Below are 11,273 nucleotides of genomic sequence, written 5' to 3' on the forward strand. Positions count from 1 at the left end.
ATATTAACGAAGCATAAACTAAGGGTGCTTTCACACCTACACTTTTGTTTCCGAACGTATCTCGTTTGCCCAGTTAGCGTGGTTCGTTTGGCCTATGTGAACAGGGCAATCGCACTCTGTTCCGCGCCAAAGTAATCGCTCCGAGATCGCTTGAATGAGGTGGTCTCTGCTCGATTGAAACGGACCCTAGAGCAGTTCGATTGCAGTGAGAAAGCGATCTGATCCGAGCGCGGTTATATCACAGTGTTTTATGGATATACAAAATAAACCCTGACACTCTGACCAATGTAAGGAGAGTTTACTCGCACGTGACTTGTTTTAGCTCTTTTGGTCCAATTAGAAACTTTGCAGTGTGAAAGCGAACCGCTCCAAGAGCAAAGAGCATCAATGTAACAATTGTAATCTCTGTTTCGGAACAACTGAATCGATTCACAGGTGTGAAAGCACCCTAAGACTATTACCTCAGTAACTACTCAATAGCTGCTTATTGGTAGTTTGTAAAGTAGTAGCTGGGTTTGGGTAGAATTAAAGATATACAATAAGATCATACTTTTATAAGTACTAATAAACAGCTAGTTTTGTAACCCAATTCACCTGCAGTGTGTTGCCTACAAACTAAAACACTAGTGTAAGTGCAGCCTGATATTCAGAGAGCAAGAGGGAGTACTAGAGGAACAGCCGGCCTGGTAAACTTCCTCTGATGAAAGGGTCAGTGGCACCTGTAAATCTGCGCTCTCACGGTGCAGCTGTGCGGACTCCAGCACAGAGGGACCCTAAAGAACCTTCCCCCACATCCAGCCCAAAACACACACACACACAATGAGGAATGATGGGGTGGACGGACAGGAAGGTCCAGGAAAGGGTTTTTGGAAATAAACTAAAGTGCTCATGTGTTGATCTGAGGGTGTGGGATTTTGTCAGATGAACCACGTTTATATCAGATCCAAAGAGAGGCTGGGAATTGACTGGTAGAGAGTTAATTCCTCAAACAAAATGATGGATTGAACACAAAACAGATATATTAAGGTTGTGAATGAGTAATGTTGGCTAACATTGGGTTTGGTTACAAATGAAGCTTGATTTTTGTATATCAGCAAATGTTTGAGGTCAGATTTGTTTGTTTTTTGGCATGGATGCATTAAAATTATCAAAAAATGAGACTGAATACATTTACTACAATGTTAAAAAGTTTGTTTTTAAGTAGTAATTGAACCTTTTCCTCATTAATCATTGTGTATAGTACATTTTATAAGAATATGTTTGTATAGAGATAGTTCACCCAAAAATGAAAATCTACTCACAGTTTATTCACCCTAACATGAAATACAAAACACTTTTCAAACCGATAAGAGTTTATTTTTTCTGTTTAACTGAAAAGAAGAAATTTTGAAACATGTCAGAAACCGGTAACCTCTGACTTCAATAGTAGAAAAAATCAAATACTAATTGGGATGCTCTGATTGACTCGATCGGTACACACAAATCAGTCCGATCTTATGAACCAATCACAAGTGCGTTTTATGAGTTTACAAGATTCAAGTGTACATTCGGATTTAAGAGAGATGTTTAAGTTTGTACATACAGCAACCTGAGGTAAGAAGAAAGCTCCACTTAAAGGTGCAGTTTTAAGTTTGACACTCAGTGGTCGAACTTGTTATTACATTCCTGAATTAAAACAAATTCAAGTTCAGGTTGCCAGATTGACGACCAACAAGAGCAAGTCTAATGATCAAGCCTAAAGGCTGATTTAAATGGTGTTCTATTTTAAAGCAATGGTACGTGAAAGAAGGACTATTTTCTATATTAGAAGGATTTTTTGTTCTAATCAACACCTCAAATAAATATATTAGAAATGGCTTCTATTTACTGCAGCAGTGGAACAGAAAACTGACAATGATCACCTCAGGTAAACCTTGCATGCTTTTTTCGTTGTTAAATGCTAACAATGTGAGTTTGAATGCCATTTCACATGACATTAAATGCCATATACTGAAAGCAGCCGCAGTGCATATTCTGTGCTTCTGAACGGCTATATTTAAATTTCTGTTGTGTTTCATTTGATGCGAACAGCCAAGTTGCTTATCACTGCTTATCTCGTCACGTAGCCTGTTGTTAGGACACAAGGCTACAATGTAACCTGCTCACCTAATGTTTACATTTGAAATATTTATATTATTTGCTAATTAAAAAAGACATCATGTGGAACTTTGAATCTGTCTCATTTCAGAGTCTGCTACTGTCCACTGGAGTTTGCATTTCGCTCTTGGATGCATGCTCTCAGAGCCTTTCTGAATGAATGAATGAAATATACAGTTTTCCATCACAGTCAACATAGTCTCATTCTGAAAACGTAGCCTTCGTAGCCGTATGCTTCAGGAGATCTCAGAACAGCAGGTGTGAATGGCACTCGCGAGAGAAATTTGAGATCTCAAAAAGCGTACACAGCTATCTCTGGTGGAATTGCAAAAACAAAAACTGCAAAAAAACCCAAAAAAAAACATAGCTCCTGGAATGTATTTGGCGTTTTCCAGAAATGTATATAGAGGTACATTTTCAGAAGAAGCCTGGGTTGGAATCAGTACTCATTATTGGTCAATCACCATGACAAGGAATCAGTAAAATCTTGATTGGAGAATCCCTAAATACTACAAAAGTCAAATACTTCTGGTTTGCAAGAATCTTTCAAAAAATGATTTCAACAGAAAAAAGAAACACAAACAGATTTATGACGTAATAAAAAATGATGACAGATTTTTGGAGTGAACTATGTCTTTAATGCTGCTTAAATTAACGTGTTGCTTGATTCTTCTATATATACAGGTACCTGCATTAGTCATTAATTAAGGTCTAAAAAGAAAGTTACTTGTAATTACAATCAGTCTTCATTTCTTTAGAGCAAAAACATGCTCCAATGCATTGATTTAATCAAAAATATAGTACTAATTTTATAGTACTTTAATTGTAAAATTGTGAAATGTTATTACACTATAAAATAACTGTTCAAACGTAGTTTAACATTTAATTTAATAATTCATTCCAGTGATTTTAAAGATTAATTTTCAGCTTCATTACTCCAGTCTTCAGTCACACGATCCTTCAGAAATCACTTTAATATTAATAATATTTTTATGATAGAATAATATTATTAATGGTAAAAGTAATAAAAAGCTATAAGAACTGGAGTAATAATTTCATTTAAAAATGCATACAAGTAATTAATATATATTTATTAAATAAGTATTTAATAATTTAACATTTTTTATATTTAATAAATGCTGCCTTGAAGAACAGAATAATTTTCTTTAAAAAAAAAAGCTGACCCCAAGCTTTTGAACGGTAGTGTATTTGTTACATTTGTTACAACGTGAACAATAAAAGATTTCAATTTCTCCAGCTCTCCATCAGTCTGACATATATAGCGTGCTATCATTGTCCTTATATGTTACTCTTCTAAGTTTCCCTATGGCGAGCCTCGTCCCAAACAGACCGCAGGATTGTCTCCTAAACTTGTCACTTGCGATTATCTTTGGCATTCGTTTCTTTGCACAAACAGGCCGCTCTGTTCTAACTGCGGGTCTGGTAACACGACACGCTCAATATAACAATGTCAGGTGTCGTGAGTCTGCAGTGAAGCTCTGACAGCAGGCCGCGTGTGTCACCGGAGCCCATTGTTATTTTGGAGGGAGCATGTGTTTGTCTTGTAGCAGCTCGGGTTTCTTGGCTTGTGCCAAGCTTGTCTAAAGCACCAGGCCCAAGTCGGCATGATGGATGGTGACCCCGGCTGCCGGCGTTCACCTCCATGATGCCGATCTCCCACTACATTCCCCTGGATCTTATTTAAATTCTATCCAATGAGCAGGGGGTCTTGAGATGTCTTTTTATGGGACACAATGGCTCCTCCGTGTCAGTTCGCACACCATGTCGGGTTTCTGGATAGAAAAGACAACCGAAATGTACAATATCTCACCTGTCAGGGTTTGTCTCTTTGTTTCCTCTCATCTTTGTCGTCGCCAAGTTGGGATGTGATGAGGATGCTAATACGAACCTGGAGGACAAAGTAAAAGACAAAGGACAAAGTTTCTTTTAACTAACTATACTTTATATGATAGATCGATAAATAGACAGACAGACAGATATAACGTTATGTTTAAAGTTTCTATTTGTGTAGATGGATGGTAACAAATTACATGTAATCCAGATTACATAATCAGATTACAGCTACTTTTGTCTTGATTATAAAACTAATTATTATTATCAAGTGGAATTTAATGCCTTTAGTAGTGGAATTCACTATTTTCTGAAAATCTTTATGGTAATAAACATGGAATAGCATGTCATTTTCATGTTCATTATTATACATTTTGTTATACAGTATTTTAGAAATGTAAACAATATTTGCATATACACTCACCGGCCACTTTAGTACCAGGTTGGGCCCCCATTTTGCCTTCAGAGGTACATTTAATCCTTCATGACACAGATTCAACAAGTTATATTTTGGTCCATATTGACCTGATAGCATCGAGCAGTTTATGCAGATCCATGATGCGAATCTCCCTTTCCACCACATCCCAAAGGTGCTGTATTTGATTAAAATCTGATGACTGTGGAGGCCCTTTGAGTACAGTGAACTCATTGAACTTATGTTCAAGAAACCAGTCCGAAATGATTTGCACTTTATGACATGGTGCGCTATCCTGCTGGCCATCAGAAGATGGGTACACGTTAAAAGTCACCTAAATCACCTTTCTTCCACATTCTGATGCTCAATTTGAAATGCAGCAGATCATATTGACCATGTCTACATGCCTAAATGCATCTAGTTGCTGCTATGTGATTGGCTGAAAAGAAATTTGTGTTAATTGGACAGCAGTTGGACAAGTGTCCCTGATAAGGTGGCCGGTGAGTGTAGTTATCAGATGGTCACATGACATTCAAGCAAACATTTCATATTTATTAATAATCATTTTATCAATGTTTGTGTTAGTTTTACATTGAAATATAGTTGGGGTAATTTTCAATTAAATCATGTAAGTTGATATCAGTAACAGATAATTTCTAAGTCGAACCCATAACTGTGGATATACTGTTTATTACTATTTATGTAAGATGATTTGTGAAACTGAAATTTTGACAGCTATATGTAAAATAGGCTAATTGTCAGTTATACATGAACACATTTTTATTTTTTACTTTCTATTCTTATAATTGTCTTCAACAAATGTCAATTGTCTTTGAGCTAGCTTTATAGTACTTCTTTTGATTTTTAATTACAAGGATCAAACCTGGTCAGATGTGGCATTTACTGGTCCAATATCTCAAAGTAATGTCCCTTGTTCTGGTCAGTATTTCTTCCTTTTTTCTGAAAATAAGTAAAATTAATTTTAAACTTAGATTAACATTTCATGTACATAAATATATAAGCCTAATAAGCTGTTAGGATATAGGCTAGGCTACTTAATAGTGATAATGTAGTTAAAATGCATTAAAACATGCTCGTTTCAATACTTGGCTTACTCCCCCAAAATCTAACTGCATAACAGAAGTAAATCTCAGAACCTACGCCTCATTTCATTTAATGATTGTTTTGATGAATGAATATGTATTAACCATCAGTCCGAGGAATATCAATTGCATCGAGACGGCTCCCCTGACAGAAATCTTACCTTTAAATGAATATTTTTCTGATGTGCGTTTAATATTTAATTCATGTGACTTAATTCGAATCACAACGGGGATAACAATCGAAAACAAAAGGCGAAAGACAGAAGAAAAAAAAGCATCGCCTCAGCCGTATCTCGCCTGAGGTCCCGCCACAATTACCCTGAGGAGAAGTTCACCTGCGATTTTCCCGCGCTTTTCCATTCTCAGCCACGCGCGCATCAGCAGCGGCGCGCGCTTCTCACGAGGGAAGGAATCCGGCGCGCTTCTCTCGGCCCTCACTGTGAAGGTGTTAATTGGCCTCCTGAGTTTGCTGAATTGTCAGGGTAAAAGGTGGTATCCTTGATGTATCAGCACACTTGCCACCGGTGACTGATCCTGTCAAGTCCTACATGCTTCGTGCATATAGTATGTCTCATTAAAGAAGCAGACCATCGATTAAAAAAGGAAAAGTGAAGAAAAATGCTCAAACAAAAGCTTTGGCTTCGCTTCAGAGATGTCTGTTTATGAGTATTTAATGTTCTAGGACAAGACAAGTACATTCACTTTTTCTGAGAAAGAAGTGATTTTATTCACTTTTATAGTATGTGCTGAAAAACTCTGTCTTTAATAGATCACCTAAAATGAAAATAACTCACCCTCAGGCCATACAAGATGAAGGTAATGTTTTTTTAAAATCTTCAGTAGAACTTTAAAGAAGATTTTAGGTAAAATCATGGTTTGTAGTGATTCATAAGACACAATTCAAGCAACATATTTGAATAATATTCCGTTTAGGGGAGCGGGGACACAAAGTAATGTAGAGTACAATGTGACAGAGTTTTAAGGTATTTACTCAGGGTTAACCATGGCATGCTTCCAAGGTTTTCACCACAGTGTTGTCTTCCTGCCAATTATTGAAAAAGTTTGGCGAAATTTGGATGAGAAACATGGAAGACCCATTTATGCAGCATAAAAGTATTTTTTATTAGTCGATTTTTTTTTTTTTTAAATTTTGAAAATATGTTAGTGAAATTTTATATTGCTGTGATTACCATCTTTTAGGCTAAAACAATGGCACCCGGTGTGGTATTCTGCTGCTGTAGCCTATCCACCTCAAGGTTGGATGTGTTGTATGTTTAGAGGTGCTCTTCTGCATACCTTGGTTGTAACGAGTGGTTATTTGGATTACTGTTGGCTGTCTATCATTTCAAACCAGTCTGGCCATTTTACCATGTCTCTTGACATCAGCAAGGCATTTGCGCTTAGAGAACTGCCACTCACGGGAAATTTTCTCTTTTTCGGACCATTCTCTGAAAACCCTATAGATGGTTCTAATAAGCAGTTGGATAGGTTTGCTAATAAAGTGGCCAGTGAGTGTAAACAAAACATATAAAAAAAATATTATCTACATTATCTTTATTTATTATTAATTTTTTGTAAGTTTTCATTTTTGAAAATAACTCACCCTCAGGCCATACAAGATGTAGGTAATGTTTTTTTTTTAAATCTCCAGTAGAATGGAGTTTTTAGGTATTTAAACAGGGTTAACCATGGCATGGTTCCAAGGTTTTCACCACAGTGTCATCTTCCTGCCAATTACTGAAAAAGTTTGGCGAAAAATGGATGAGAAACACAGGAAAAAACATTTATGCAGCATGTAAGTATATATATATATATTTATTTATTTTTTTTTTTAATTTATTTTATTATTTCTTTTTTTTTTTTTATCCGTGAAAGTATGTTTGTGAAATCTCATATTGTTGTGATTATTGTAGTAAAATACGACACAGGGTGTTAATATAAGTCACACACTGTTGGACACCAATTAAATTAACAGAATAATCGTTGAATTTTGATTGTAATGTTGAAAACTTTTTATATAAAATGTTTATTAAATAGAAAATATTCTTAACAGAAAAAGTATGGCTCACTGTGTGAAGTTTGCATGTTCTCCCTGCGTTCACGTGGGTTTCCTCCGGATGCTCCGTTTTCCCCAAAAGACATGCGGGTCACACTTTACAATAAGGTTCATTAGTTAATGTTAATTATTGCATTTACTAACATGAACAAACAATGAACAACACATCTACTACTGCATTTGTTCATGTTAGTTAACATTAGTTAATGAAAATACAGTTGTTCATTGTTAGTTCATGTTAACTCATGGTGCATTAACTAATGTTAACAAGCATGGACTTGGATGTTAATAATGCATTAGTAAATGTACAATTATGATTAATAAATGCTGTACATGTGTTGTTCATGATTAGTTCATGTAAGTAAATGCATTAACTAATGAACCTTATTGTAAAGTGTTACCGACATGCGGTACAGGTGAATTGGGTAAGCTAAATCGTCCATTGTGTGTGTGTGTGTGTGTGTGTGTGTGTGTGTGTGTGTGTGTGTGTGTGTGTGTGTGTGTGTGTGTGTGTGAATGTGTGTCTTGATGTTTCCCAGAGATGGGTTGGGGATCCGGAAGGGCATCCGCTGCGTAAAAATGTGCTGGATAAATTGGCGGCTCATTCTGCTGTGGCAACCCCGGATTAATAAAGTGACTAATCTGGAAAGAAAATGAATGAATGAAAAGGAAATATAGCTACTATTTAAAGTAAACTGGATCTAAATGAATTGTGTGAAATCTGACTTTATAAGCATGTGTTACTACTAACCCTCTGTCTGTTACAACTTGCCCCACAAGTTTGGTAAATAGTAACAGTTTTACTCTTGGCACTTTTGGCAATATTGCACAGAATTCATAGGTCTGGTGGTCATACAACCAGTGCTCATTTGTAGGAGAGGATTGTGTGTTGTTGGTAAAAAATAGGGTTTGTCTAACCCCATTACTTTGTTCATTATTTGGTTAAAACCAAACCACTTTGTTCATAATTTGGTTAAAACCACTCCTCTACAGAGTGATAGGTTTTGTTTTATTATAATTCAATGACATCAATTGACTCTCAAAGTGCCAGAAGTAATTTACTTGCATTTGTGACTCGCGACCCCCCATATTCTCTGAGACGGTTATAAATATATCAACTTTGCACACAATAGTGCACACATACCAATAGGCCCAGGTCTAATAATCGTTAAAGTTTGGAAAACGCCACTCGGAGATCATCCTCCATGTTCAGTTTAGGCCTGTATATGTTTTTATTGAGCATGAGTGATAAGTTTAACCTGGTTCCATAAAATCAATGTGCTGCATCTGACAATTGTCACCCCAGGGGTTGCAAAAAAAAATCGAAAGGCTGATGGCTGTTTATTGGCATGTTGTTGTTTTTTCTATGTGTATTATTAACATGTTACCAATATTACTATTCACTACTATATTGTTCCTCAGGGGGTTATAGATAAAATATGGTAGTTCTATTGAGTTAGATTTTTGGAAATCACCAACCAACCACGCCTCATTGTCTTGTGACCCAACCAGGGGGTCCCGACCCCCACTTTGGGAACCACTGCCTTAACCGACTCTTAGACCTACCATCACCACCAAGCCTGTCCCTAACCCTTCCCTTATCACACCTCAAGAGCACCGTAAATGTTCTGCAATGTATTATGAACACTTTTTTTTGATACAAGTGCACTCACAATACATTTTAATTTAATTGTATTTTTAATACACATACACTTATGTTTCAGATGTGTTTCAAACAGTGCTTCCGTAACAAATAAAGTAAAATAATACAAATAGTACAGCGAATCCTCCAAACTATAGAAAAGGAGTTTCATTATTTTTGGAGATATGCTGTAATATGAGTAATGTCCTACCTTTATTATTTATTTGTTTATTAAAGTATTGGATGACGCAGTGGCACAGATGGTATTGTTGTCGCCTCACAGCAAGAAGGTTGCTGGGTCGCTGGTTCAAGCCTCGGCTCAGTTGGCATTTCTGTGTGGAGTTTGCATGTTCTCCCTGCGTTCGCATGGGTTTCCTCCGGATACTCCGGTTTCCCCCACAGTCCAAAGACATGCAGTACAGGTGAATTGGGTAGGCCCAAGTAGTGTCCGTAGTGTAAGAGTGTGTGTGTGAATTAGTGTGTGTTGATATTTCCCAGAGATGGGTTGCGGCTGGAAGGGCATCCGCTGTGTAAAACGTGCTGGATAAGTTGGCGGTTCATTCTGCTGTGGTGACTCCGGAGTAATAAAGGGACTAAGCCGACAAGAAAATGAATGAAAGAATGAATTTTAATTGTTTTATTTTATTTTGTGTGGAGTTTGCATGTTCTTCCTGTGTTTGTGTGGTTTTCCTCCGACTGTTCCGGTTTCCTCCACAGTCCAAAGACATGCCCTAAGGTGAATTAGGTAAGCTAAATTGTTCATAGTTTACGTGTGTCAATGAGAGTGTATGGGTGTTTCCCAGTGATAGGTTGCAGCTGGAAGGGCATCTGCTGTGTAAGACATATGCTGGATAAGTTGGTGGTTCTTTCCGCTGTGGCGACCCCTGATTAATAAAGGGACTAATCCGAAAATGAATGAATGTTTATGGTATTGATTTTGCCAGCTGACAAAAACTTGTTAATGTGAAAGGTTCACAAACTCACAACCTTGTGTTAAAAAGTGGTACAGTTTTAAAAAGTCAGTTCAAAGTTTATACATCCATCGGGTGTTCATTTTTTTCACATAACTTGCAGAAACTTAACACCAAGCTACTATGTAAAACCGCTTTATTTTTTTAAAGGCAAAGGTTTCAACACATCAACTGATAAGCAACAGTAGGCCTACACGTCTTTGAAAACGATAATGACTACTGCTTGCAAAACATAACAAATGTTTGCTGAATTTGTTTCCCAGGACGAAAGTCAAATATTAACCATCTCCTCACCTGCAGTCTTGTTGGCAGTTTCCAGTACTGTCAGATATTTCTCATCTGAATTTTGCCTTTTTTTCTGAGGCTGGGGACTTCATTTGGAGCTCCACCGCGTTTCATTTTTAATTTCATGCATGCATTTTAGATGCTTCCTCCGTATACGTTTCGGCCTGTCAAAAGTGTATGAGTAAACAAGCAGGGGATGATTATTTAATTGAGAATATACCTGTCAGACAGAAAGAGAATCTATAAGACGAGTAGTTTAGCTACGCAATATTCAGTTCAGGCCGCGTTGAGCCACTGTGTGTTCGTAGGTAAATCAATAGGTGAAAATTTACCAGTCATAACAACACAAGATTCAAAGCAAAAATGCCAGGTAGCCGCATGAGGGTTATATATAATTTAGCCACCCCTTTTCCCTCAAATTCTCACATTTAGATTTGCAATTAAAGGGTTAGTTCATGAAAAAAAATTCTCTCATCATTACTTGTTTGAGTTTACAACGTCACAAAAGAAGATATTTTGAAGAATGTTGGAAATTGGTAGTCATTGTCTTCCATAGTATTTTAGTAGTATTTTGAATATACATTACATACTATTTTTTCAATAGCCGAGTTTCCAACCTATAATGTGAAGCGAATCTTTAAAAATTTTACAAAAAGAGAATCACTTGATTGGAATTAAGTGAGTTTCCACAAAGACTCTAGAATACACAAGAAGTGTCACTGGTATAGTTTTAAATGGGGAAAAGTGTAATGGTCAATGTGGCGAACAAAGCCCCGTCTACTAGTACAGAAGCCAATCATCGATCGTTAAAGAC

The 11,273-nt window shown here is 36.8% G+C and overlaps 1 long non-coding RNA gene across 15 annotated transcripts in view; it reads right to left on the reverse strand.

The window, feature by feature from the left end:
- The window catches only part of LOC141380326 (uncharacterized), a 54,282-nt gene extending 48,398 nt beyond the window's left edge, over positions 1-5,884 (reverse strand). For 5 of the 15 annotated variants that reach the window (XR_012398188.1, XR_012398181.1, XR_012398183.1 and 2 more), the window contains exons 1-3: positions 5,667-5,863; positions 5,286-5,362; positions 3,968-4,045 (exon numbers count right to left, since the gene is read on the reverse strand). This is a non-coding gene — a long non-coding RNA (uncharacterized lncRNA). Of the gene's footprint in view, positions 1-3,967; positions 4,046-5,285; positions 5,363-5,666 lie in introns of all 15 variants that reach the window. The other 10 variants (XR_012398185.1, XR_012398178.1, XR_012398191.1 and 7 more) reach the window with 4 other exon arrangements.
- Positions 5,885-11,273: the final 5,389 nt, after the last annotated feature.

Source organism: Danio rerio, chromosome 22 (assembly GCF_049306965.1).
Source record: "Danio rerio strain Tuebingen ecotype United States chromosome 22, GRCz12tu, whole genome shotgun sequence".
Lineage (NCBI taxonomy): Eukaryota > Metazoa > Chordata > Actinopteri > Cypriniformes > Danionidae > Danio > Danio rerio.